Source organism: Schistocerca nitens, chromosome 2, assembly GCF_023898315.1.
Source record: "Schistocerca nitens isolate TAMUIC-IGC-003100 chromosome 2, iqSchNite1.1, whole genome shotgun sequence".
Lineage (NCBI taxonomy): Eukaryota > Metazoa > Arthropoda > Insecta > Orthoptera > Acrididae > Schistocerca > Schistocerca nitens.
In genome coordinates, this window is record NC_064615.1 from 539,777,662 (window position 1) to 539,804,958 (window position 27,297).

Here is a 27,297-nt window from a genome sequence, read left to right on the forward strand (position 1 = left end):
AACACGTATTCCTAAATATCGTATTACTTTTTTCCTCTTTATCCAGTTTAATAATTAGTTTCCATTTCAGTGCTCCTTTGACTATTAGACATACTGTTTTGTTTGCTGCTGTTTTGATTCTTTTCTGACTACGGCAACTACTTATGCTTACGAGAACTTGTGTAGTTTCGTTTTGTAGGTGTACTTGTGAGTCTGCTGATACAACGACTAATAAGTCATCTGCATAATCAACTAACCCGTTTTACCGCATCCTAGCTGCTTAGGAGTGGCTCCATAACAGTGCCTCAAAATGTTGGTCCACAAATCGGTCCTCACAGGCATACTTTGGTTATTTTTTAGCTACTTTTCGTATTCTGCTTCCCATTCTGTTGTCCTATTTTTGCAATAATCTAGTAAACTGTTGTAAAGGACAGTTGATAGTTGCATCGCCTTCAGCATAGCCAACATTGCCGGCCACCAAACGTTATCAAAAGCACCTGAGATGTCGATTAAAATTGCAACAGCATATTCATCGTTTGTCGCGTCATTGTGTCATCTGTTGATATTTTTGCCCTAAAACCATACTGGTGTGGACTTATGACAAGGAGCCGCACCTGTATCTTAGCCAATGTGTTTAGAGGGTCACATTGACCTGTATGTTTTGGGGTCGGTTGGGTCCCTGTCATCTGGTTTCTGAACAATGACAATGTTGGCTGTTTTCCTAAGAGAAGGGACTCTTCCTTGTTGTGGAACGTCGTTTAGCGGACCATCACAGCACCATCCTCCCAGTTCAATGCGAACCACATTCAGATACTGCACATCCAGCTGAAAAGGAGGAATATTTGTATGAGCCAGGCCCGTGCTTCTTTAGCTACCGTATTGGTTTCTTCCACTCATGTCGTAACAGAACCTCGGCCTGAGCATGAGGTAATGAGGCTGTCCGTGGCATGCATGCCCCGTCTTTCTGCTGTGACGGTTCTTCTGCGCGGCTGAATGCCCGAGTAGCAGGTGACCGAACGAGGAGAAGGCGCATTGGTTGACATACTGAACTCGCTTTCGGAAGGACGACAGTTCAGGTCAGCGTATGGCCGTTCAGGTTCAAATTTTCCGTGACATCCCTAAATCGCACCAGGCAAATGCTAGGATTACTCTTCCGAGAGAGCATGGCCGAGGACGGTGCTTAAATTTTACTCAGCCGCGCGAAGTACGTTATTGTGTGGCTCAACACTTCATAGAGAGAAGTGCCACGTATGAACGAGCGTTGTGCTGTCGAAAAAATTGATCCACGATACTGTGACAAGAGAGGTAACACGTGGGAAGTATTGGACATAGGAACATAGAGTGACCACAATGGCATACTCATTCACACATACACGTACGCGAACACAAACCAACATCAATGATTTATCCTAGGTAGAGCATATTGGCTGAAAATTAGAAATATAGTGGAAGATTTTCTCCTGCGTATAACTCAAGGTAGGGTGGATTGCAAAACACATGTTTTAACAAACTTACCCCGAAGAGCGCAGACAGAGCCACTCCATGAGTGAAAGCCGGACGAAAACAAAAACTACCGAGGTCTTCGAGCCAACTGATAGATCTCTGTGGGTATGCACGTCTTCTCCAGCGCAATTCGACACTCCTAGCCAGGACGCAGTGCCACCGAGGCCTCTAGCTGGCCTCTGTTTCGTGCAGCTGCTCGTCGGCTCCTATTTATGCGGCCAGACTACTTGCCGCCTGCACTGGTCGCGTGGACAGGTTCCGCTGCTGGGGGCTGCTCCGTCTGTAAGCTCTCTAGGTCGTGGTCATGTTCGCCCTGGTCGCCTGCTCCCGAGGCTGCTAGCGGCCACTGGGCCGTGTGGGTGACGCAGCGAGTCGGCTCTTTGGGGTCGGCGGACTTGCAGCGTCGCCAGTGCTGACGCTGCTGCTTCCTTCGCCGCGAGCCATGTGCTGGGCAGCGCCTTTCTCAGCAGCCGTGTACTGCCAGTGCATTGGATTATTAACTGTAGACATATATTCTGAATAAGAAATACAGGATAGTCCATTAATCGTGACCGGGCCAAATATCTCACGAAATAAGCATCAAACGAAAAAACTACAAAGAACGAAACTCGTCTAGCTTGGAGGGGGAAACCAGATGGCACTATGGTTGGTTCTCTAGATGGCGCTGCCATAGGTCAAACGGATATCAACTGCGTTTTTTTAAAATAGGAATCCCATTTTTTATTACATGTTGGTGTAGTACGTAAAGAAATATGAATGTTTTAGTTGGACCCCATTTTTCGCTTTGTGATAGCTGGCGCTGTTATAGTCGCAAACGTAGAAGTACGTGGTATCACGTAACATTCTTCCAGGGCGGACGGTATTTGCTTCGTGATACATTACCCGCGTTAAAATAGACCGTTCACCAATTGCGGAAAAGGTCGATATCGTGTTGATGTATGGCTGTTGTGATCAAAATGCCCGACGGGCTGCTAGGTGTCCTGGACGACATCATCCAAGTGTCCGGACCGTCCGCCGGATAGTTACGTTATTTAAGAAAACAGGAAGTGTTCAGCTACATGTGAAACGTCAACCACGACCTGCAACAAATGATGATGCCCAAGTAGGTGTTTTAGCTGCTGTCGCGGCTAATCCGCACATCAGTAACAGACAAATTGCGCGAGAATCAGGAATCTCAAAAACGTCGGTGTTGAGAATGCTACATCAACAACAATTGCACGCGTACCATATTTTTATGCACCAGGAATTGCATGGAGATGACTTTGCACGTCGTGCAGAATTCTGACACTGAGCACAAGAGAAGTTACGGGCCAATGACAGATTTTTTTCACGCGTTCTATTTAGCGACGAAGCGTCATTCACCAACAGTGGTAACGTAAACCGGCATAATATGCACTATTGGGCAACGGAAAATCACAAGTGGAACATCAGCGACCTTGGTGGGTTAATGTATGGCGCGGCATTATGGGAAGAAGGATAATTGGCCCCCATTTTATCGATGGCAATCTAAATGGTGCAATGTATGCTGATTTCCTACGTAATGTTCTACCGATGTTACTACAAGATGTTTCACTGCATGACAGAATGGCGATGTACTTCCAAAATGATTGATGTCCGGCACATAGCTCGCTTGCGGCTAAAGCGGTATTGAATAGCATATTTCATGACAGGTGGATTGGTCGTCGAAGTAGCATACCATGGCGCGCGTGTTCACCGGATCTGACGTCCCCGGATTTCTCTTTGTGGGGAAAGTTGAAAGATATTTGCTATCGTGATCCATCGGCAACGCCTGACAACATGCGTCAGCACACTGTCAATGCATGTGCGCACATTACGGAAGGCGAACTACTCGCTGTTGAAATTACACGTATTGCCAAATGCATTGAGGTTGACGGACATCATTTTGAGCATTTATTGCATTAATGTGGTATTTACAGGTAATCAAGCCGTAACAGAATGCGTTCTCAGAAATGATAAGTTCACAAAGGTACATGTATCACATTGGAACAACCGAACTAAAATGTTCAAACGTACCTACGTTCTCTCTTTTAATTTAAAAAACCTACCTGTTACCAACTGTTCGTCTAAAATTGTGAGCCATATGTTTGTGACTATGGTGGTCCAGCTAAAACATTCGTATTTCTTTATGTACTAGACAGATATATAATAAAAAATGGGGGTTCCTATTTAAAAAAACGCATTTCGTATCCGTTTGACCTATGGCATCGCCATCTAGCTGGCCAACCATAGCGCCATCTGGTTTCCCCTTTCAAGGTAGACAAGTTTCGTTCTTTGCAGTTTTTTCGTTTGAAGCTTATTTCGTGAGATATTTGGCACCGTCAAGATCAATGGTTCGCCAATACTGGTTTCAGTTATGCATCATCGGGACACGATCACTCACCCATCCCCTGGGGTTGTTGTTCATTGACATCCTGACGTCGACCTGCCCATCACCGCCACCATCGCAACAGCCGGTGAACTCCGCCCTTAGTCTACATTGACGTACTCCCGTCACCAGCAATGTCCATAAATCTGTTCGCGATAGAACATGTGTGTGACACATTGGGCGTCACGTCCGCCGCACGGCCAGTATTCAGATTATCAGGGACCCGTTACATCAGTTGTGAGTTGTGTGCCAGCTTACTTCAGAAAAAGATACAAGCGGAATCAGTTAATACATCCAGGCAATGGGTGCAACGTCATGGTGATAAGTAATCTCTAACTATCGAGTTCTTTTTAAATTTGAGATTCTTTTGTAATCGTTGCAATATCGCAATATTATTCCATACTTTCTCAACCCGCGAAGTTTCATTTTCATTTCGTCTCCCAGGGTGGTTACCGGTACCCGGGCGAAGAATGCTTTCTGCAGCTAAGAGATGATAAGCCAGTCTTTCCCTAATCCTCCTTTGCATTTTAAGAAAGGTTTACGTGACTGGTTCAAGAGCGAATGATTTTAATAATTTGTAACTGAACAAGCGCTAAGGGACACAGAATATACACTCCTGGAAATGGAAAAAAGAACACATTGACACCGGTGTGTCAGACCCACCATACTTGCTCTGGACACTGCGAGAGGGCTGTACAAGCAATGATCACACGCACAGCACAGCGGACACACCAGGAACCGCGGTGTTGGCCGTCGAATGGCACTAGCTGCGCAGCATTTGTGCACCGCCGCCGTCAGTGTCAGCCAGTTTGCCGTGGCATACGGAGCTCCATCGCAGCCTTTAACACTGGTAGCATGCCGCGACAGCGTGGACGTGAACCGTATGTGCAGTTGACAGACTTTGAGCGAGGGCGTATAGTGGGCATGCGGGAGGCCGGGTGGACGTACCGCCGAATTGCTCAACACGTGGGGCGTGAGGTCTCCACAGTACATCGATGTTGTCGCCAGTGGTCGGCGGAAGGTGCACGTGCCCGTCGACCTGGGACCGGACCGCAGCGACGCACGGATGCACGCCAAGACCGTAGGATCCTACGCAGTGCCGTAGGGGACCGCACCGCCACTTCCCAGCAAATTAGGGACACTGTTGCTCCTGGGGTATCGGCGAGGACCATTCGCAACCGTCTCCATGATGCTGGGTTACGGTCCCGCACACCGTTAGGCCGTCTTCCGCTCACGCCCCAACATCATGCAGCCCGCCTCCAGTGGTGTCGCGACAGGCGTGAATGGAGGGACGAATGGAGACGTGTCGTCTTCAGCGATGAGAGTCGCTTCTGCCTTGGTGCCAATGATGGTCGTATGCGTGTTTGGCGCCGTGCAGGTGAGCGCCACAATCAGGACTGCATACGACCGAGGCACACAGGGCCAACACCCGGCATCATGGTGTGGGGAGCGATCTCCTACACTGGCCGTACACCACTGGTGATCGTCGAGGGGACACTGAGTAGTGCACGGTACATCCAAACCGTCATCGAACCCATCGTTCTACCATTCCTAGACCGGCAAGGGAACTTGCTGTTCCAACAGGACAATGCACGTCCGCATGTATCCCGTGCCACCCAACGTGCTCTAGAAGGTGTAAGTCAACTACCCTGGCCAGCAAGATCTCCGGATCTGTCCCCCATTGAGCATGTTTGGGACTGGATGAAGCGTCGTCTCACGCGGTCTGCACGTCCAGCACGAACGCTGGTCCAACTGAGGCGCCAGGTGGAAATGGCATGGCAAGCCGTTCCACAGGACTACATCCAGCATCTCTACGATCATCTCCATGGGAGAATAGCAGCCTGCATTGCTGCGAAAGGTGGATATACACTGTACTAGTGCCGACATTGTGCATGCTTTGTTGCCTGTGTCTATGTGCCTGTGGTTCTGTCAGTGTGATCATGTGATGTATCTGACCCCAGGAATGTGTCAATGAAGTTTCCCCTTCCAGGGACAATGAATTCACGGTGTTCTTATTTCAATTTCCAGGAGTGTACAAGAAAATTCCGGGCAGATATTTCAGAGAATTTTAGTGAGAGAAGAAGGTAGATTATCTCTATTCTCTGCAACTACGTCGTTGCGAACGTAAAGTGCAGATAAAAAGCCATTCATAAATTGGTCAAGCACTGATATTCATCGTAGACAGAGGAAACTTCTACGACCTTGTATTTCCAGATTTTTTTTCCTTTTTTAAGGAATATGACGAGTTGTCGTCCACTCTTGACTCGTGACATAACAACAGACCAAAAGCAACTGAACCACTGTCATCATTGATCAACATCGTCTGTAATCTGATCTCCACTACCGGACGAACGATTGCTCTACTATTCTTCGACGACAAACACTGATGCTGCTGTTATTTATTTTCTAATGTCATCTGCTAAACTTATGTTAGCTCAGACGTCGTCTCAGTATTTTCCATCTTCTCTTGGAATCCTGTATGAAAGGCTTTGGATAATCTATCACCCATTCGCTAGGCTACAATTGATTTTCGTTACACTCATAATGAATAATTCTTTACCATTACATCCTGTAATTTATTGTTTCCCAGCAGTGAACCACGTTCGGCAGTTTTCAAACATTAGATGGCTACGAAAATCTAAATCAGAGATCTGCAAGTCAGTAGAGTGAACAGCTAGAGAATGTGGGCTGTCAGACGTTAGTGAGATGTCGTCAAAATGCTCGTAAAATGCTGGTGGTCAGGTGCTCCAGATGATCAGTTAGGAAGTACTTATCGCTGATGCACGCGGTATCTCGACTGGCATTATTTCTCTGTCCTCCACAGTTAGGTCGACGCTAAGCCTATTAATCCATATTGACAAGTTCCTATTTGCTTACAGAACAGAACTTAAACTAAAGGCGTTCATAAACACATTAGGAGTTCAGAACTTTCAGAGGCTGATGCCTTCGGAACTCCCAAGATGTATCGTTTACCAAACACCTATCAGATCAGTTCTTTTAGTCTTTCTTATCATTTCGTAATGGTCTGTACATAAAAATCAATTGGCTAGTACAAGGAAAAATGCATTAAAGTCGTACAGGGAACACGAGCGCACAGGTGGAAGAAATTCACTCATTACTCAATAGAGCTACATATGAGTCATTTTTCTGGAATGCAAAGCGGTTGTCAGGATGTACGCCATGCTAAGTTAAGTGATCTCCGCTACCATTTACTGGTGTTGGCGTAAGTAGATGTCTGCTCGTAAGCCAGTGTCATACAACACGTTTTAATGCTAAGTTAGTCGTTATGACAGCGTCCACTTCCATTTCAGTAGGCCTTGGCCGTTCCCTCTCAAACGAAAATAGCGCTCTGTGCTTAATGACCTCTTTGTCAAGAGACGTAAAACTGTAATCACCCTTCCCTGTTCCCAGTTTCACAGTCACACTGGTTAGCGGGTGACGTTTCATGGAGAACAACTGCCATTTCCTGGCGGAGAGTTGCAGTTAGTGCAGCAATACTGCAGATCTCCGTGTCCTGCGCAAAGTCACCGCTCCAAATACCTCATGAAATGTTAGGCGGCTTTCATAACTCGAACTTCAAGGTGACCATTTTGTTTCACATGACTATGTTCTTCGTTAACAAATAAACTAAAACTTAAAGCCTTCTGCTCCACGAGTATATCGCTGTTTACTTTTGCAGTAAGTGGAAATGGTTTTCAGAAATCTGTTTATTTTCTACAAATAAGGAAATTCAAAAACACAGAACGTATTGCTTTTTGTATTTTACCGTGTAAACCGTGATAGGCAATGGAAAATTATGTCTGACAGTGGACATCCTTATCACCTAATACAGGTAGTGTAAAGTCTTAAAAAAATTACAGGCATTGTAATTAACACAGGCAGGAATCGGTTTGAAGAATTAATTATTAACCAAATTGTAGGTCAAAGGTGTGTGCTATCAGCTACCGTTTTTAATATTCTTTGTAAGTGGAAACGTGAAGTAGGTAATGGAATTAAAATATCAAATGAGGAACACCCGAATGTGCTTCTGTTTGCAGATGATATTGTTATTATTCAAAAGAATTAAGATTACTTCCAAAGACCAGTATACTAGCTGAACGAAATATGCAGTAAATACAGTTTTAAAGTTTCTAGTAGTAAAACGAAAATAATCGTATTCCGAGGAAAATATCTAGTCACATCAAAAATTGTTTCGGATAATTCAGTTTTAGAATAAGTCTTTAAAAATCCATTATTTAGGCTGTGCTATACGTATGAATTTTGTCTGTGACGATTAAAATAAAATACACAAATTCCAAGCTGTCTGTGGTACCTTTAGCAGAACAATGGGCCATAAAGTACAAAAAGAAATTATCAAGAAATTATGTAGTGTAAGGACGAAGGGCTGCACAAGAACAGACATGATTGTAAATGAAGGTATTAGAGTAGAATTAAATATAACATTACAACATAAATGAAAAAACATTAAAGATATCGTGGATATAAGAGACAATACTTAATAAGAATGGCAGGCCACAGTTTTCCCAAGAAGATCCTGAACTAAAAGCAGATACTGGAAAACCTCAAAAAGATGGGAATGATTTTGTTTATGGCTCGGAGCAGGCATTGACCGAGCCCTTGAAAGGAAGATGCGGTGATGATTACGAGGTATCTCTTTCTAAGGCAAATATTCAATTGCATCACAGATAGTGTAATACAAAAAGACACATAGTAAGTTAGTGTTTTTATTTGTTTAGCTCACCTAATTGCTTGAAAAAGGGTATCTCTGGCATAGACTGTAAGATCTGAAACTATTAAGAAATGGAGTGGGGTGAAAAAGCTGCACTGATACTTTACAGAATACTTGCTGTACGTTTACGACACGCTAGAACGAAAATTTTTCACTTAGTAAGAAAAGAATGATAGCAATACATATATGCTTCTTAAGGCTACTGACCGTGTCCCATATAAAGAGATCATACAACAGTTTGGAATCTTCATTTACGAGATCGGTAAAAGCCTGCATACGTCAATCAGCAGAACACATTAGACGAATTAATTATTACAGTTAGGATAGGGTTTGAGAAGGAACCGGTTGAGAATTTATAGTCGCAGAGTAAGCAGAAATAGTGGTAGTAGTACTCATAGCAGATGATTAGAGCAGCAGAAGTATAAAGAGAGGAAGAAGACGGAAAGTTGTGTCGCTGCACTGATGTTTGGTAGCAGGAAGCATGTAAGCTGCTGTAGTCCTCTGTCGTCACATCTTATCTAGATTAATAAAGGAGAGAGCAGTTGCCCCATGGATTGGCAGCGCTCCACATCGGCCCCATGATATAAATAAGCTACCGATCGCCATTCTTCAAGCGTTGTGAGTAACTTGAAATGCTTGTTTGTTTAGAGTCGATTTTAGTGGATTCTTCAGTTCTGTGGTGAAGACGGTGAGTGATGATAGCAGCTGACATTGATAAACGATCTATCGAGGTCTCACTTGAGATTTGGATCAAAAACATCCCACCGACTGCCCGATCATATTTTAAATCCTCTTTTCTTCTCCTTTCTGTTAGCGTTCGTCCCGTCTGGGACTGACTGCATTGTACTCAGGATATGGCAAATTCATTTTAATTACATGAAACTATACGGTTCCAGAGACCTTTCCAAGTCTCAAACATCTATGATACATGTACATCACAGATGTTCGAGACTTGATCTCTATCACTGTATAGCTTCATTTGATTAAAGCACCTATGCCATGCCATCAAGCAGAATCTCTCATTTAGTTTGATGCTGAGATGGTTGGAGAGCCTCTGCAATGCTGTTCGAGTTTAAAGGGAATACCAAGTGTCCTATGGTATGAATGGGAAGTTGGATTGAGGAAGGAGGCGTGATAGGGTAGTTCTTGTAGCTGTGCAAAAATACTGTGCCAGGGTGGCGTAGTGGTTAGCACATCTGCCTATATAAATTCATTTTATTGTAATTTTGCCTTCAGGTGACTGAGACATTTTGCTGCATGGGCTTACAAGCGTTGAAATATCCCAAGTTCACTTACTGCAGATACAGCACCAGTCACCCGGATGTCATAGAAACGATGGTTTCCACTTTTCTATTGTTTTCCTAAGTCGCCTAAGGCGAATGTCGGGATGGTCTTTTACACAGGCACCGCTGCTATCTTTCCTCACCTTTCTCCAGTTAAGGTAGGGGTCCGTTTAACGGCCACGTGGTCAACGAAACATTAAATTCTAACCTCACATCCTTCGTTCATGAGTAGAAAGAAGTACATAGCTATCTCAAGCTTTCTCGCTGAGATTCCAGGCATGCTTTCCATGTTCCCAGTAACAGAAAGATACGATTACGATTTACTTAGTACGAGAGCTGAGACGCCAAGATTTGATCACTTCTCTGGATTTTCACAGCGATAAACGCAACATTACGTGTTGTGTTGGTAGAGAACGTATCTATACCGTGTACGTTCGAGGCAAAACTATAAAGAGTAATATACCAAGGGTGGGGCAGGTGGAGGAGGTGCCAGTGCTTTTTAAACCTACTGAAATTTAGAGAAAAAGAAAAACATTTTGCTGGTATAATACTGTAAAATATAGATCTCCCCGGACGGAATAGCGTGTTTAAAAAGCCACTTCTGGGATTCCGGACCCCGATCGAATCCGTCCGGCGGCTTAACGACGAAGGTCCGCGAGCAAGCCAGCCAGCCTGAATGTGAATTTTAGGCGGTTTCTCACATCCAACTAGGTGAATACCGAGCTGGTACCCACGTCCCGCCTCACTTTCACTTGGATAAAGCTCCACGCAGACAGTTGGGATACACAATTGCCCTCTCGGGCGGTAACTAGCTGGCGGCAAGAAGGGCGTACGACCAGCATCTAACTTTCACAATGCGAAATCCGATAATAACAATGCTGATCCCGTATAGGAATCGGATAAGTGCAAAAGTAAATAACATATTGCAAAAAGTTAACAAAAGACAGAAACCAACTGCTGTAAGAATGAGTGTTCTGCACCTTCCACCAGTATCTAGCTACTCACTAGGGCAAAGGTGTAAGAAAGATGCAAATCTCTAGTCAATTTCAAATTCAAAAAACTAAACTCAGTAGAAAGAGTATCCCTGTATATTGCCACCCTAGGGAGAGTCTGACTCACAATAGTTATCAAGGTTATGACTGAAGTAAAAGATGAATTTATCGAATTGGAAACTGGGTAAAACTTAGAAGAATTTTGGTTGAGATTTAAATACCGGGTGATCAAAAGTCAGTATAAATTTGAAAACTTAATAAACCACGGAGTAATGGAGATGGAGAGGTAAAAATTGACACACATGTTTGGAATGACATGTGGTTTTATTAGAACAAAAGAAAAAAAAAACACTCCATATATCTAGACGCGTGAAAGATCTCTTGCGCACGTCGTTTGGTGATGATCGTGTGCTCAGCCGCCACTTTCGTCATGCTTGGCCTCCCAGGTCCCCGGACCTAAGTCCGTGCGATTATTGGCTTTGGGGTTACCTGAAGTCGCAAGTGTATCGTGATCGACCGACATCTCCAGGGATGCTGAAAGGTAACATCCGACGCCAATGTCTCACCATAGCTCCGGACATGCTTTACAGTGCTGTTCACAACATTATTCCTCGACTACAGCTATTGTTGAGGAATGATGGTGGACATATTGAGCATTTCCTGTAAAGAACATCATCTTTGCTTTGTCTTACTTTGCTATGCTAATTATTGCTATTCTGATCAGATGAAGCGTCATCTGTCGGACATTTTTTGAACGTTTGTATTTTTTTGGTTCTAATAAAACCCCATGTCATTCCAAGCATGTGTGTCAATTTGTACCTCTATCTACATTACCTACACTTTCAAATTTATACTGACTTTTTGATCGCCCGGTATATTGAAGTTCATATTGGGTCTCCAGGCCGAGCACAACGCCATCTTGACACAATATTTCGGCGGTGCACTCGGCCGCCTTCTTCAGCTGAGTAAAACCGTCGCACTAACTCGCCGGAACAGTTCAATTAATACGCAGGGAATGTTTACGGAACCACATTTAATTATCTTATTTCAACCTCGGCCTATTGTGAATCACTGAAAAAACAGCATACAGATTTGCCTTGTAAACTGTGTGCACCCACTTATCTGAGCACCCTGCATTCCTTGCCCTCAGACGTTTCACATTAAATGCAATACACGTAGGCGATGCTTCTCATCGAATTATGTCTTGGAGAAGTATTTAGTGATGTATCTTAGCCATTTATATAACTCACAGAATACCTCATTCCTCTTATGACATCATTTTGTCGATATTAGGTTCCGCGTTATGGCCATACGTAGTGAATTAATAACAGTAAGTATAGAAACACTTTTTGATGCATATTTTATTTTTTAAAAGAAAGGAGAAACAGAGAATCATAAAACATTGTAATACAGCTATGGATTGGTCCATTATTTCAGCATGTATTATTTTCAATTAAAAATGGTATTTTTCAGTATAGAATTTTAGCTTTGATTCTACACACATCAAGAAACGTTTTGCCTCACCTCCGTTACGAGCGTTCCGGAACCCGTACAGAAAATTGGAACAGAGATCAACATAAACATCATTTCCACCCTTTTCATTGCTCATCAAAACCATACATTGCGTGTTGTACCACAATACAGAGAGACCTTCAGAGATGGTGGTCCAGATTTCTGTACACACCGGTACATCTAATACCCACTAGCACATCCTCTTGAATTGATGCATGCCTGTATTCGTCGTTGCGTACTATCTACAAGTTCATCAAGGAACTGTTGGTCCAGATTGTCCCACTCCTCAACGGCGATTCGGCGTAGACCGTTCAGATTGGTTGGAGGGTCGCGTCGTCCATAAACAGCCCTTTTCCATCTACACTCCTGGAAATGGAAAAAAGAACACATTGACACCGGTGTGTCAGACCCACCATACTTGCTCCGGACACTGCGAGAGGGCTGTACAAGCAATGATCACACGCACGGCACAGCGGACACACCAGGAACCGCGGTGTTGGCCGTCGAATGGCGCTAGCTGCGCAGCATTTGTGCACCGCCGCCGTCAGTGTCAGCCAGTTTGCCGTGGCATACGGAGCTCCATCGCAGTCTTTAACACTGGTAGCATGCCGCGACAGCGTGGACGTGAACCGTATGTGCAGTTGACGGACTTTGAGCGAGGGCGTATAGTGGGCATGCGGGAGGCCGGGTGGACGTACCGCCGAATTGCTCAACACGTGGGGCGTGAGGTCTCCACAGTACATCGATGTTGTCGCCAGTGGTCGGCGGAAGGTGCACGTGCCCGTCGACCTGGGACCGGACCGCAGCGACGCACGGATGCACGCCAAGACCGTAGGATCCTACGCAGTGTCGTAGGGGACCGCACCGCCACTTCCCAGCAAATTAGGGACACTGTTGCTCCTGGGGTATCGGCGAGGACCATTCGCAACCGTCTCCATGAAGCTGGGCTACGGTCCCGCACACCGTTAGGCCGTCTTCCGCTCACGCCCCAACATCGTGCAGCCCGCCTCCAGTGGTGTCGCGACAGGCGTGAATGGAGGGACGAATGGAGACGTGTCGTCTTCAGCGATGAGAGTCGCTTCTGCCTTGGTGCCAATGATGGTCGTATGCGTGTTTGGCGCCGTGCAGGTGAGCGCCACAATCAGGACTGCATACGACCGAGGCACACAGGGCCAACACCCGGCATCATGGTGTGGGGAGCGATCTCCTACACTGGCCGTACACCACTGGTGATCTTCGAGGGGACACTGAATAGTGCACGGTACATCCAAACCGTCATCGAACCCATTGTTCTACCATTCCTAGACCGGCAAGGGAACTTGCTGTTCCAACAGGACAATGCACGTCCGCATGTATCCCGTGCCACCCAACGTGCTCTAGAAGGTGTAAGTCAACTACCCTGGCCAGCAAGATCTCCGGATCTGTCCCCCATTGAGCATGTTTGGGACTGGATGAAGCGTCGTCTCACGCGGTCTGCACGTCCAGCACGAACGCTGGTCCAACTGAGGCGCCAGGTGGAAATGGCATGGCAAGCCGTTCCACAGGACTACATCCAGCATCTCTACGATCGTCTCCATGGGAGAATAGCAGCCTGCATTGCTGCGAAAGGTGGATATACACTGTACTAGTGCCGACATTGTGCATGCTCTGTTGCCTGTGTCTATGTGCCTGTGGTTCTGTCAGTGTGATCATGTGATGTATCTGACCCCAGGAATGTGTCAATAAAGTTTCCCCTTCCTGGGACAATGAATTCACGGTGTTCTTATTTCAATTTCCAGGAGTGTATTCTAGACATGCTCGATAGGAGTCATGTATGGAGAACATGGTGGCCACTCTCGTCGAGCGACGTCGTTATTCTGAAGGAAGTCATCCACATGATGTGCACTATGGAGGCGTGAATTTTCGTCCATGAAGACGAATGCCTCGCCAATAGGCTGCAGATATGGTTGCACTATCGGTCTGAGGATGGCATTCACGTATCGTACAGCCGTTACGGCGCCTTCCATGGTGAAGAGAACGTGATGACATTCCTGAGCGGTCCGTTAGGTAGCGGTCATCCACTGCAGCAATAGCCCTTGGGCGGCTTGAGGAAGGCGTGTCATCGGAAGTTCCTGTCTCTCAGTATCTCCTCCATGTCAGAACAACATCGCTTTGGTTCACTCCGAGACACCTGGACACTTCCCTTTTTGAGAGCCCTTCCTGGCACAAAATAACAATGCAGACGCGATCGAACCGGGGTATTGACCTTCTAGACATGGTTGAACTACAGATAACACGAGCCGTGTACCTCCTTCCTGGTGGAATGACTGGAAATGATCGGCTGTCGGACCCCCTCCGCTGCTCATGCGTGGTTGTTTACATATTTGGGCGAGTTTAGTGACATCTCTGAACAGTCAAAGAGATTGTGTCTGTGATACAATATCCAAAGTCAACGTCTATCTTCAGGAGTTCTTGGAACGGGGATGACGCAAAACTTCTTTTGATGTGTGCATTTGGTGTAAGAAGTCAGCTCTGCGTTTGTGAAATATATGCGGCAGGGAGCTAATGTATTGTACAAAAGAACAAAATTTCGTACACTTTCTCTTTCACAGAAATCCAGGAAGTGGCTACGGTAGCGTACACTATCGCCTCTTTCGATGAAGACAATCTTGGAATCGTGTGATTTCATTCGGTCTAAATTGCTACCTTGCTGCGAACCCGCACCAGATTACATTCGTACTGGCTCAGCAACTGCCTTAGTCGAAAGCCAATGACGTGGGCCAGGACCAATATCACAGATTTCAGGTGTTCGATAGATCGTTGTTGGCTAATCCCCCTTGACCTTAGGCTTACGCTCAGGTATGACAAGGGACTGTTCTGCTGCCGCAGCTGTGGTCGCTCTCTCTCAACGCACGTGCTGAAATCGTGACTGCTTTATCGAATCCTGCTGTCTATCAAAGTGACTGACAAACAAAGCCACCGTGCAAAACTACACTAAGACAGGTTGTCTGTCCCCTTATTGACACTAGGGCCTGTCGCACGCCCCAGTAACGACACCAGCCGAAAAGTGAGAGGAAACCAGAGCCGTGGCTTACAGAATCACGAATGGTTAGTTATAAAATGGAGATTGGCTAATTGTCTGTGTCAGTAATCGAGAGATACATAAAACACAAAATAACTGGAGAAGAAACTGGAAGCACCTGAAATCTGAGGCTACAGATCGACTTTAAATATATATACAGCATAAATAAGAGGAATTAGAGCGAACAAGTAGTGATATAAGTATTTGGAAAAGCACTTAGCACAAGAAAACACACGGTAGTGACCTGCATGCTAACGCATTCGTCGGTACTTAGCTCGGCTGTTGAGAAACCAGTATAGGGAAGTAATTGTACGGGAATGGAAAGGTAACCATATACAAAATACGATTATAGATTATGGTGGGAGTAACACGTGTATAGGAATTAAAAACTTTGCAATATTTGTCACGATAAAGTGGATTATATCAAACCCAGAATAATGCGTACCCTTCAAAAATACAACGAAGCAGTTGACTTACGGTTTTCTTAAGCGGTAGCAATGCGACATACTCGCTTATGTCTTTTTGTACTATCAACATCTGACGCTTATACTTTTAAAGTACACATAAATAGCTCTACCAGGAAAATCAGAATGTTGCATTATTCGTATCAGCTGAGATCAGAGCTTCAAGGGGAAGAAAACCGTCCTTTTTCTTCATTTGCTAATTTCGTAGCTGAAACGTGATGCGTCAGAGCAATTGAGATTACTTGAGGAATAGTAGTGAAATTCTGATGTGTGTATCTATGCCATTTACTGCAGTATACAGCTGTCTATCCTCACTTAACATTCTCCACAACTAAAAAAAAAAAAAAATCAAAACCTCTGAAAGGGCTTAGCGCAACATTCTACCACTGGGTGGTGTTAATATCTCTTCAAAGATGTGTTCGTTAGAAAAATCTTGACAGGTGCCGCACATTTTACAGTGCAATAATAACAACGCAGAGTACAGGATTAGAGTATTTCTCGCTGTCATAGGCTTCTACATGAAACCCATAATTAGGAACTCGATGTAACTGCATGAAATACATGTTATGACAGAACTGCATGAAATATGTATTATGACAGAACGTGTATATCCCACTAACGGTTAAACGTCAATGTTTTGCCTTGTTAAACAGTGCCAACATCCTCACTTCTGTGAGCCATATTTTTCAGAAGAAAAGGAAAAATAATAGAGCTTACTGTCTAATAATACATGTTCAAGCTGCGCTCGTTGCTTGATGGTGTTAGCCTTCTAATTAATACTAGCTCAGTCATGGTTTCTAACCACTGCACGGGACGAAGCAGATCAGTTACGTACTGTTTTAAGACATACAGTAGCCAGCCACATTTTTATGTACTTTTATTTAAGCTAACACGCGTTTCGTACTTTCACCCATGTTGAGTTTAAGTATCTTCACTAAATATATCGTTAAAACATCGACAGAAAATTTGATGCTGCAGTTGCCCTGTGCAAAAACACAATTTTTTTTTTAGCTACTACACTTCACAAGTTGTATATCTACGATATATCGCTGGTTTGCAGGTTAGAAAATAAATACATCTAACCAGCAATATATCGTAAACAAACAGCTCGCGATGTATAATGTCTAAACAAAATGGTTATTTTGCACACGGCAGCTGCAGCATCCAATATTCTGTTTTAGCAATGTATTTATTGAAGACTGAAGTAAGCTAACTGAAGATGGGAGAAATCCCGAAACGCGTATTAGCTTGAATAAAAATATGTAAGAGAGTGGCTGGCTGGTATATTTCTTAACATAACTGACAGCAACGGAGCTCAACAAACAGTGAAATAAATAAATTATTGTAGATCAACCACTTTTTCGCACTGGTTACTGTTTTGACCTGTTGCTTCTTAGAGATCTCTTACTGCCGCGTCAGCAGTCATCTTCGGCACGTCGAATTATCAGACGTGCAGACTGTAATTACACCACCGAGCACCGGTCGACCGCCTGCATAATTACTGGCGCCACTGTGGTCGCTGCTGGCGACATCCGGCTCTGTTTTTCTCTTCCATTTTATCTGATATTCATCTAGCGTGACAGGGTAATTAAACGTCATGTCAGGAGAAATTCCTCAATACACATTGTTGACAGTACTGAAGCATGTAAATACACCAATTTAGGAGTGGAACAATGGTTTCTCTGCATAATTAGTGCCCTTACAGGCATACTACACGTTCCACTATTCGCCTGCCACCCCTGTTCTTTGTATCCTTCCTGTGGGCTTCTTCCTTATAATCGTTTTCCACGTTCTTCTCCTTCTTGTTTACCTTTTTCCCTGCCACTCGTGCCAAGCGCGTGCGCCATCTCTTGTTGCTACCAGATTGAAGTCTCCGCCTATTTATGTATGTATGATTGGAGAATTCACATGCGCTACTTCCGAGCTTTTGTGAAGCCGATTCAGTTCCTGATGCAAATACTCGTAGAAACTGCTAATATTTTTTATCTAATCTTGATGCCTATACTCTACCAGTCAATCAATATTTATTTCACTGTGCTTTTTCGGGGATAATGTGAGCATGTCTCGGACTGTATACTGAACAGTTCCGTCTTTTCTTCCTCTGATTGGCACCGACTTGTATTCTCCAACATATTCAAATTACGGTGTAATCGTTTCACAAGGCGCTATTATGCTTCCGTGATCCACAAGTCAAAGCAGGATATTCGCTAATTAAAAAAAAAAAAATTGTATTAATGTAACGCACACCAGATCCTTTCGAGAGGGCCCCATACAACCCCACCTGGCAGAAGAAGGCAAGAAATTTCGGATGATAGTGGTCTCTATCACTTCAGCCACCCGACAAACAGTTATCAGAATCAAGAAATAGATCGATTGTGCTTGAAATGGAAGCAACATCTAGAAGCACACCATTAGTCAATCGCGCCGAGCAAACGAGACCATAAGACTTGCAACCTGTGTTGTTTGTGCGCTCAGTGACAGCCTGTACACTTCTCAATGTTGCTGTTATTTCTCAGGGCACTGTATTACACACCGAATATCCGAGCCCCAAGTAACTATCATTCCCCGCCCTTTTGCTATTTACGATCTCCAAGGAATATCAGTGTCGAACCCAATGGATAAGCGAAATCGTGCTGACTTTTCAGAGATCGGAAACGAACCTTTTGCTGTAGTTAAGGTCTAAGACTATTCGCACACGCTTTTTCCGCCCAGTGACGTCATGCGACATGGCAAGTGATAAGAGACTGTGCTGGTAATAGGAAGGAAGGCTTTTCAAATTCCCGTCCAGCCATCCAGATTCAGGTTTTTCCTGAATTCCCTAAATCGTTTAACACGAATATCTGGACGGCTTCCTTAAAATGGCAACGCCGGTATCCTTCCCCGTCCCTCTCGAGTTCGACGTTGGGCTCCGCGTTTAATGACCTCGCCGTCCACGGTACTTTAAACACTAATCTTCCTTTCTGACATGGGATAGAGACGACTTTTCACCTTCAGGTGGCAGTGGATGAACCAACTCAGGTCCTTTTAGAGACAAAACTGGTTCAGGAGCACAAGGTGGCGCTGCAGACATTTATGGGTCACGGGGGATACCCCAAGTGGCCCGCAAGGCGCCAGCTCTCTGCGAGTACAAAAGCCGTGGCCCGTCAACATTATCCAGCACTGCCTCTGCTTCCTTGCAGACACAGTGAAGAGAATTTCTTAAAAAAACCAAGCAGAAGATAATTTAAAATAACTTACAAAACGTAGTAGCCTGAACTGAACAACTTAAGACATCCGCATCGTTCTGATTCATTATGTAGAAAAGTTCTCTGTAGCTTCTGCTCAAACGAACGACTGCAAATGCCACTGAACGATTTCAAAATGTAATTTCACAGTTATGGAGACGCACTCAAGCAAGGCGATATATTCGAAGAAGGTAAAGGAAAGTCACCCATCAGCATTAACAATGAGAATTGATGGTTGCCTCACGCACACCTCCCGTAGGGGTATGGGTAAGAATATTCCTCGACGGCAGAGTTCCTTTCAAATAGCACCAGGCAAAAAACGTCGATCAAGCAATCTGCAGTGGTAGTCATGAAAGTAAACTCCGTTTCCGTACTCATCTAAAGACACCAAAGAATTCTAGAAACCCTTAATTTTTGGGTGAAGTTCCTCTGTATCATGGCAACGTGCTCGTGGTTCAGCAGTATTATAGGGGAACTTGGAGTCTGCAAGGTGCATGGTGGAAATAAAATTATTAACCTGTTTTAAATTTTGTAAATTCTGTAATGACACATTCAAAACGTAGCCTGAAAATGATGGCTTGGAAACTGCACCTTCGTCTTGTGCGCAATTATTATTAAATATCTGTTAATAATGTTCCATCACCTTTCTGTATACATATTTCTGGCTATGTCCTCTAATTCATTCATTAAATACAGAGTGATACCTTGCACTTGCATTGTTTTATTCTGCCCATAACACAAAGTACGAACAGACGTTGTTCCCTTTATTAAATTGTGTCTCTTTCCTATGTGTTCCCACATGGTTCGTCTCACAATTTATATTTTATAGTGAATAGAAGAATTCTTTTGTAATTTTCACTTCGTTCACAAGTGCTTTTCTTAAAAACAGAGATATTCCACTGTTCATGAGCCAAACGTTGTAATCAACAGTGTCCTAGAAATAACAATCTGTCATCAGTTATCAATGTAGTCGTATGTCCCATAAAACGCATTTAACTTTTTTTTTTTTTAATTCACCTGCCTCGAGATGACTGGGTGTTTGTGTTGTCCTCATCATTTCACCATCATTCATGAAAGTGGCGAGATTGGGCTGAGCAAAGGTTGGGAATTTGTATGGGCGCTGATAACCGTGCAGTTGAGCGCCCCACAAAACCAAACATCATCATCATCATCATTATTTTGTAATTAATTATTTGACCGCCCCCTACACTCCACGATGAGGAATACCTGGCCCCATTCTCGATTTAGGCTGCCGAGTGCGGAGTGAGTACAAGATATAAAACAAACTAGGAAAACACCATTATTTTCACTACTGCTTCTTCCTCCTATGTTTTATCAACAGGTCGTTCACATTCGCTTAAGTGCAAATTTAATCCAAACAAGCATATGTTAAACAGATTCGATCGACACGTGGTAAAGGACGCTCGACGTGTTAAATCAGATCGACTACAGAGCGTCTTAGAATTCGGTAGCTCGGTTGCTTGTCTGTTTCCATTGTCTATCAGCAGAGTGCGCTGTTATCAGAGAGCCGGATCTAAAATCTGTCGCTAGGCCCATGCGTATGTATTGGGCGTCACTAGAGTTAATGCTCTGCTAGGGTGACCAACCATCAACAGTACAGTCTGAAATAACTAAAAGATGCCTCGTCGGAACATTTATAACAAGGACTTGCAGAAAAGTAAGGTCTCCAAAAAATGTTCAAATGTGTGTGAAATCTTATGGGACTTAACTGCTAAGGTAATCAGTTCCTAAGCTTACACACTACTTAACCTAAATTATCCTAAGGACAAACACACACACCCATGCCCGAGGGAGGACTCGAACCTCCGCCTGGACCAGCCGCACAGTCCATGACTGCAGCGCCAAGACCGCTCGGCTAATCCCGCGCGACCCCCAAGAGTCCAATGATGTTTACGGTATTCGACACCACATATATTATCTACCACGCAAAGACAGTATTGGCTGTTAATGGCAACAGAGGGTGGGACTGGAGGTTTCCAATGGTGAGCAGCATAAGGGCATGGTGCGTAGTTGAACTGCTTAGTCGACGACTAACTTACAACAGTGCTACAGTGCTACTGGTATTGATACAAAGCAGAGCAATAACAAGATAAATAAAGCAAGCATAGCGTTGTATCTACAACAGTTGCCGAAGGTATTTCGCAGAGTGAGGATGAAGTGGCAGATGAAATATTAGCGTTACTGCAAGATGGGTCAGTGGAATGTGTAGTGTCACATACGGTTGTCTGTGCGGGCAATGTACATGAGGAGTTCAGTGATGACGGTACTAGCTTAACAGGTGGAAGTGGTGTTGAAACAGGTGTCTAGCCATGTAGTTCATCATCCTAGACGGTCGCAGAACCACAAATCCCGTCCCCAGTCATAGTAAATGACAATCGTTGTACAAGGCTCAAAAGGTTCAAATGGCTCTGAGCACTATGGGATATAACTGCTGTGGTCATCAGTCCCCTAGAATTTAGAACTACTTAAACCTAACTAACCTAAGGACATCACAAACATCCATGCCCGAGGCAGGATTTGAACCTGTGACCGTAGCGGTCGCTCGGTTCCGGACTGAAGCGCCTATAACCGCTCGGCCACAACGGCCGGCGTCCAAGGTGCGGGTACTAAATACAATTACGTATATGAAAAACACCTGCAGCATACTTTAAAAAAGTTATCAACAGAGTTAGAATAAGTCCACAGCAGTATGGCCGTGTAGTGCATAAGAAAAACTACGGATATTGAAGGGAGGACCCGGCGCACTTGTTAAAAAAAACTGTTTTTTGCTCGTTTCAAAGACGGTCGATACAAATTACAGGATGCACAAGAAATTGACCTATTACGTTACGTATGTCAGACTGGGAGCGACACAGATTACAGTGATTTCGAGAGAAGCGGTATATGGTTGCATAACGTCAAAGTGTACTACAGAGTTAGGGGATGTAAAGTAACGAAATTTCAAACAGAGAGTCAACTTGACGATGCTCAGCAAACTTCGAAATTAGCCCGAAAATTGAGATAAACAAACTTATCTCACCGTTCTGCAAGGAATTTGTTTTCACTTCCGACCAATCGGGTTATGATGAGGAAACACATATGAAAGGAACCTTGGAAATCAGAGGTACCAAGAGAGTTGTATCAAGATCAACTAATATCAAATCCTTCATGCATTCGTATACGATTATGCCGACTGTTAATCTGAACGGTAACTGGGAATCACTGAACAAATTCGGTATCCGTGCCTAAAAATCATATTATTGCACTATCTGCAGATACGCCTTAAAGGATAGCCAGTCTCGCGATAAGCTGCACAAAAGACTATTTCGCATTCGGTTACATGCCATCAAATTCCATCATTTACCATCACCCCATTACACCACTATGATTCTATAAACATTCTAAAAAAAATGGTTCAAATGGCTCTGAGCACTATGGGACTTAACATCTATGGTCATCAGTCCCCTAGAACTTAGAACTACTTAAACCTAACTAATCTAAGGACATCACACAACACCCAGTCATCACGAGGCAGAGAAAATCCCTGACCCTATAAACATTCTAGCTGAATTTTCGATACGGTACTGTTTGTAACCCCCAAGGAATTCGTCTTTGATCTTGATGGTGTGAACTTTGTGACCACTAACGCACCATTTTTCGTTCAGTGTTCACAGTGCATGCTGTGGTTTGTTTTGGACATTTCTTGAATGTCGACGATGTCCATTTTGTAAAGCGTAATCTCGTAGACAGTTGATCTCTGTACCTCACGAACACTCATATTTTGTGTCCTCCTGAGGCCTGGTGAGTCATTAGTAGCTAATATGTTTCGTGTCATAATTTTTAACACAACACTTTCAAATGAGCCTTACTAAAGATTGAACTCGCTACCTCGCACTGAAACGGCCCCCTGCCAGTTTCAGCAGCGTTGCCTGGACCAAAGTCTGACAGCTTTAGCAGCAGTATCTTCACCTACATCTGCTTTTGCAGTTTTTTGAGGAATTCGGCGCTTCTCTCTCTCCGTCTCTTTGTAAACCTAGAGGATGCTATGACGGTAGACGCAGTTCTCTTTCAAATCTTCTATCTCCTGTATTAATCATTTCTCATAATGTTATCCGTTTTAGAAGATAAGTTCACTAAACAAACGAAAAAAAAAATGTAAAGTTACTTCTTGTGTGTTAGTTACCTTGGGATTACGTTAACAAAATGAAAACTAGGAACTCTGGGGTTTAACGTGCCCAAGTCATTAAAGACGGAACCCCAGCATAAAATCGGCCGTCCCTTTCAAAAGGAACAATCGTGATACACGCCTTAGGCAATTTAGGGAAACATGGAGATCCCAAATCTGGATGGCAGGACGGAGATATGAATTGCTGTATTCCCAAATGCAATATAAAATGAGCCAGGCATTTACATGCCTTTACGTGACGAGTTTTATGTGGTTTTAAATAACTACGGAACATACTTCAATATACACTCTAACACGAAGAAATTATCCGAACGGGACGCAAGTTGACAGATGCAATGTATGCATACACAAATAAATGATTACAATTGCAGAAAAAAATTGGATGATATATTCAAGAGAAAGAGCTTCACAAAATGAGCATGTTCTAACATGTGAGACTGGTTCTGATTTGTCTTCCTACCACTGTTGCGCAAGGACGCTCTGTGAGTGTTTCAGGAATTTGTTTTGAACCTACGGCCAGCAAGGTAGGAAGATACAAGCTCACCATGCAGAGTTCAAAAGAGTGCAGCAGTACGGACAGCAATGTAATCAGACAATGATCTCAATGCGAGTTCCACTACACTCCCTGTAAAGGAAACGTTATCGCTAACAGACATTAGTGTACAGGTTCGGGCTGGCTCTGAGCACTACGGGACTTAACTTCTGAGGTCATCAGTCCCCTAGAACTTAGAACTACTTAAACCTCACTAACCTAAGGACATCACACACATCCATGCCCGAAGCAGGATTCGAACCTGCGACCGTAGCGGTTGCGCGGTTCCAGACTGAAGCGCCTAGAACCGCTCGGCCACCAGCGGCCGGCTTGTACAGGTTCAGGCGTAACTATAAGTTAGCAAAAAATGAAAATCTTATATTTTATTAAGGTTTATTTTTTTACTCTAAGTATGATTTTGCCAAATATCAGTCATAACACATACTGGATGGGAAAATACTGATTTTAGGTGTTCACAACTGTGAAGCGAAATTCCTAACTATTCTAAGGTTCTTCAATAGTAAGATGGTTGGTGACCATGGCTGGGGGTAGATAAAATACAAACAAATTAAATACAGTTGGGGCCAGAGATATCAATTAAGCTAAAATGCACAATTAAAATAGTAAAAAATGAATGAGGTCTCTATAGGGTACGTAAATATCACTGCAGATATAACTGCACAGTTAAAACAGGTCTGTAACTTCCGAGTATAAAGCACTCTACAGTGGACGACCAATTCTTTCCGTTAAATCGGACATCTCAAGTGTCTGCTTCAGCTAAGCCTGACAATCGTGAATATGTTCAACTACAGGACATGGTAGAATGTACGAAAAAATAGGAGAGACGGAGACGACCGCAGTTCTGAGTGTCAACTGAATATCACTTGCTGGCGTAGCGCGAGCGCGCGTGTGTTTACCTTTCGTCGGCGGCGGCAATGGCTGTGAATCTGATAATCTGTTCTAAGTCTCTCTCAAAAAAATGGTTCAAATGGCTCTGAGCACTATGGGACTTAACAGCTATGGTCATCAGTCCCCTACAACGTAGAACTACTTAAATCTAACTAACCTAAGGACATCACACAACACCCAGTTATCACGTAAGTCTCTCTCAACTGTTAAACACCAGTCTGATACATTTCCTACGTTCTGATACATTTCCTACGTCTTCGGTGAAGCTGAGACTCCGAGTTGTTCCTTAGTTAACTGGCATGGTACACGGTACTTGGCTGGAATAGCACGTACGTCGTTGCCCTCAAATCACTCGCAAGCGTTAACTGTCAGTGCTCGGTGCAATTCTCCGTTCCTGGAGACTTCGTAGTTTAACTCGTTAAGACTTAAGACAAGCCTGTGAACAAGTGTTCACGTAATTGCTCTCTCAATCGTTTTAACTTGGCGAGAGTCGCCTTGTTCAAACACTCGACAATTTACTACAACAGAAGAGCGAATTTTTCTGTCTGCATTTGCCTATATCAAAGCTGGTGGCCACTAGTTTTCTTTCTGGCCAATCAGAGCGTTCGTACTTGTTATAAATCGATCCACTAGTCTTTCTGTAGCCTACCAAAGGCATCGTTTCTTTCGTAGGGCAGAGTTTGACTTGAGCTACGTAATACTGAGACAAACCGCTTTTTTCCATGTGGATTTTAACACAGGTGGCCACGGTGTGTCACCAGTATTTTGAGTTGGATTTCTCGGCACGTTTATCTGCCATCTCCAGCCGTGTTCCTGCAGTAAGGCTTTGTCATTAAAAGCAGGGACAAGGGCGGCTTTTTCCGGCGGCCTGTGCAGAGGCTGCGGCGTCGCATTGCGTCCGCTGGATGTCCCACTGTGAAAGTTTCGGCCTAACATGGGACGGAAGTTGCCATCATAAAATTCTCCTTTCCTCAGAGCTGCATCTCGTAGCTCGGGTCTGGGAAATTAGTTGCATGTAATTCATAGTGTGAGTTTTAGTGTTTTATATCCACGAGATGCCGGCTTGTTTATTCGATTTGCATATCAAAAAAATTCGTACATTTTCACATAACTATCTCACGTGACATATCGATTTATCCGGAAATGTTTCAGGAAGTCAATGTAAGGTGTGTTATTTGTCTGACACCTTACATATCACCACCTTCCGCGATAATATTGGTACTGAAGCTAGACAATGGTTGTGATTGTGTCTAAGTCAGTCAAAAATTATACTTTTTCTCAAGCATTGGTCAGCCACTTGGTCTAGTCCTTATTCTGTTTAATTCTGTTGGTTTGTACACTTTATTTTTTAACATGGTTAATTTTGTTAATGATTTAATTATCTCCCTTAAGTGAAGACTATAATTTTTGTCATTAATACTGATATCAAATTTTTTCTTTATTTATTTAAATGTTTTGTGTGTGTTTAAGGTTTTATGTCGAAGATGAGTAGCCTTTGACATCGATCTTCTAATATTAATCTCAACCTTTTAGCTAACAACTTTATATTCTAGTTTTCTTTCTGAACTGTAAATTTACCTAAAATTTTAAAAGATTTAACACATTATTCAAACAGTGCAATGTCTACAGTCAGTTATTAAAAATAGTACAAACATAAAAATATTCTTTTAGTAAATCCTACTAATATGAAATTTTCAAAAATTCTATATTAATAAACTACACAAATTTCAAAAATGTTTTCGTCATATACAATGTTATTCACACATATCATTCTTAAAAATGTATTATTATAATAGACAAGCTAGGTTTTAAGAAATGTTACATTAATAAGTATGCATCAATAAAATTTCAAAATATTAAGCTCAAAGACAGCAAATTAATTTTACAAAAATGTTACTTTAACAATAGAGATATGTAGGTTTTCTTTTTAATATATTATACTACCTAACACTATAAGTACATGAAACTTCTTTTACAAAATGGTTTCTCCTGCATGACTCATGAAACAAAGATTATGGAAAGACTATACAGTTCTTATTCAGAAACTAACACGTATTGTTTAGAGAGATGTAAATTGCATCAAAATCGATACTAATAAATCCAGTTCCTATGTTAAATGTCATGCTTTTCGCAGCGTTTTCACTGTCTGACACTGATCTTTACCTAATTTCGACCACTATTTTCACAAGATGTCTATGAAAGTTCTTGCATGAAGTTCACCACGAATGTCTTGGCACGAAGTCGAAGGACTTCTGTAAGATGTTTGTCAGCAAACCTCTGGGTGGGCAGCGTCATTCTTCGTCGAATTTTGCAACAGGATGTTGCCATAGTTTGGTGTGACCCTCACAATAATGTGGAACTTTCAGTGCGGAGTCTCATGCACTATTGGCTTTAAAACATGTATATTTCTTCTGAAGCAACAACGTGACCACTCTTGCCTGTAGGACCGTTCTTCGGACGACAGTCAGGTTGGTATCCCGCCGCTGTCTGGAGCGCCTCCAGACACGTCTTCAATTGGGTTCGACATCACTCAGGAC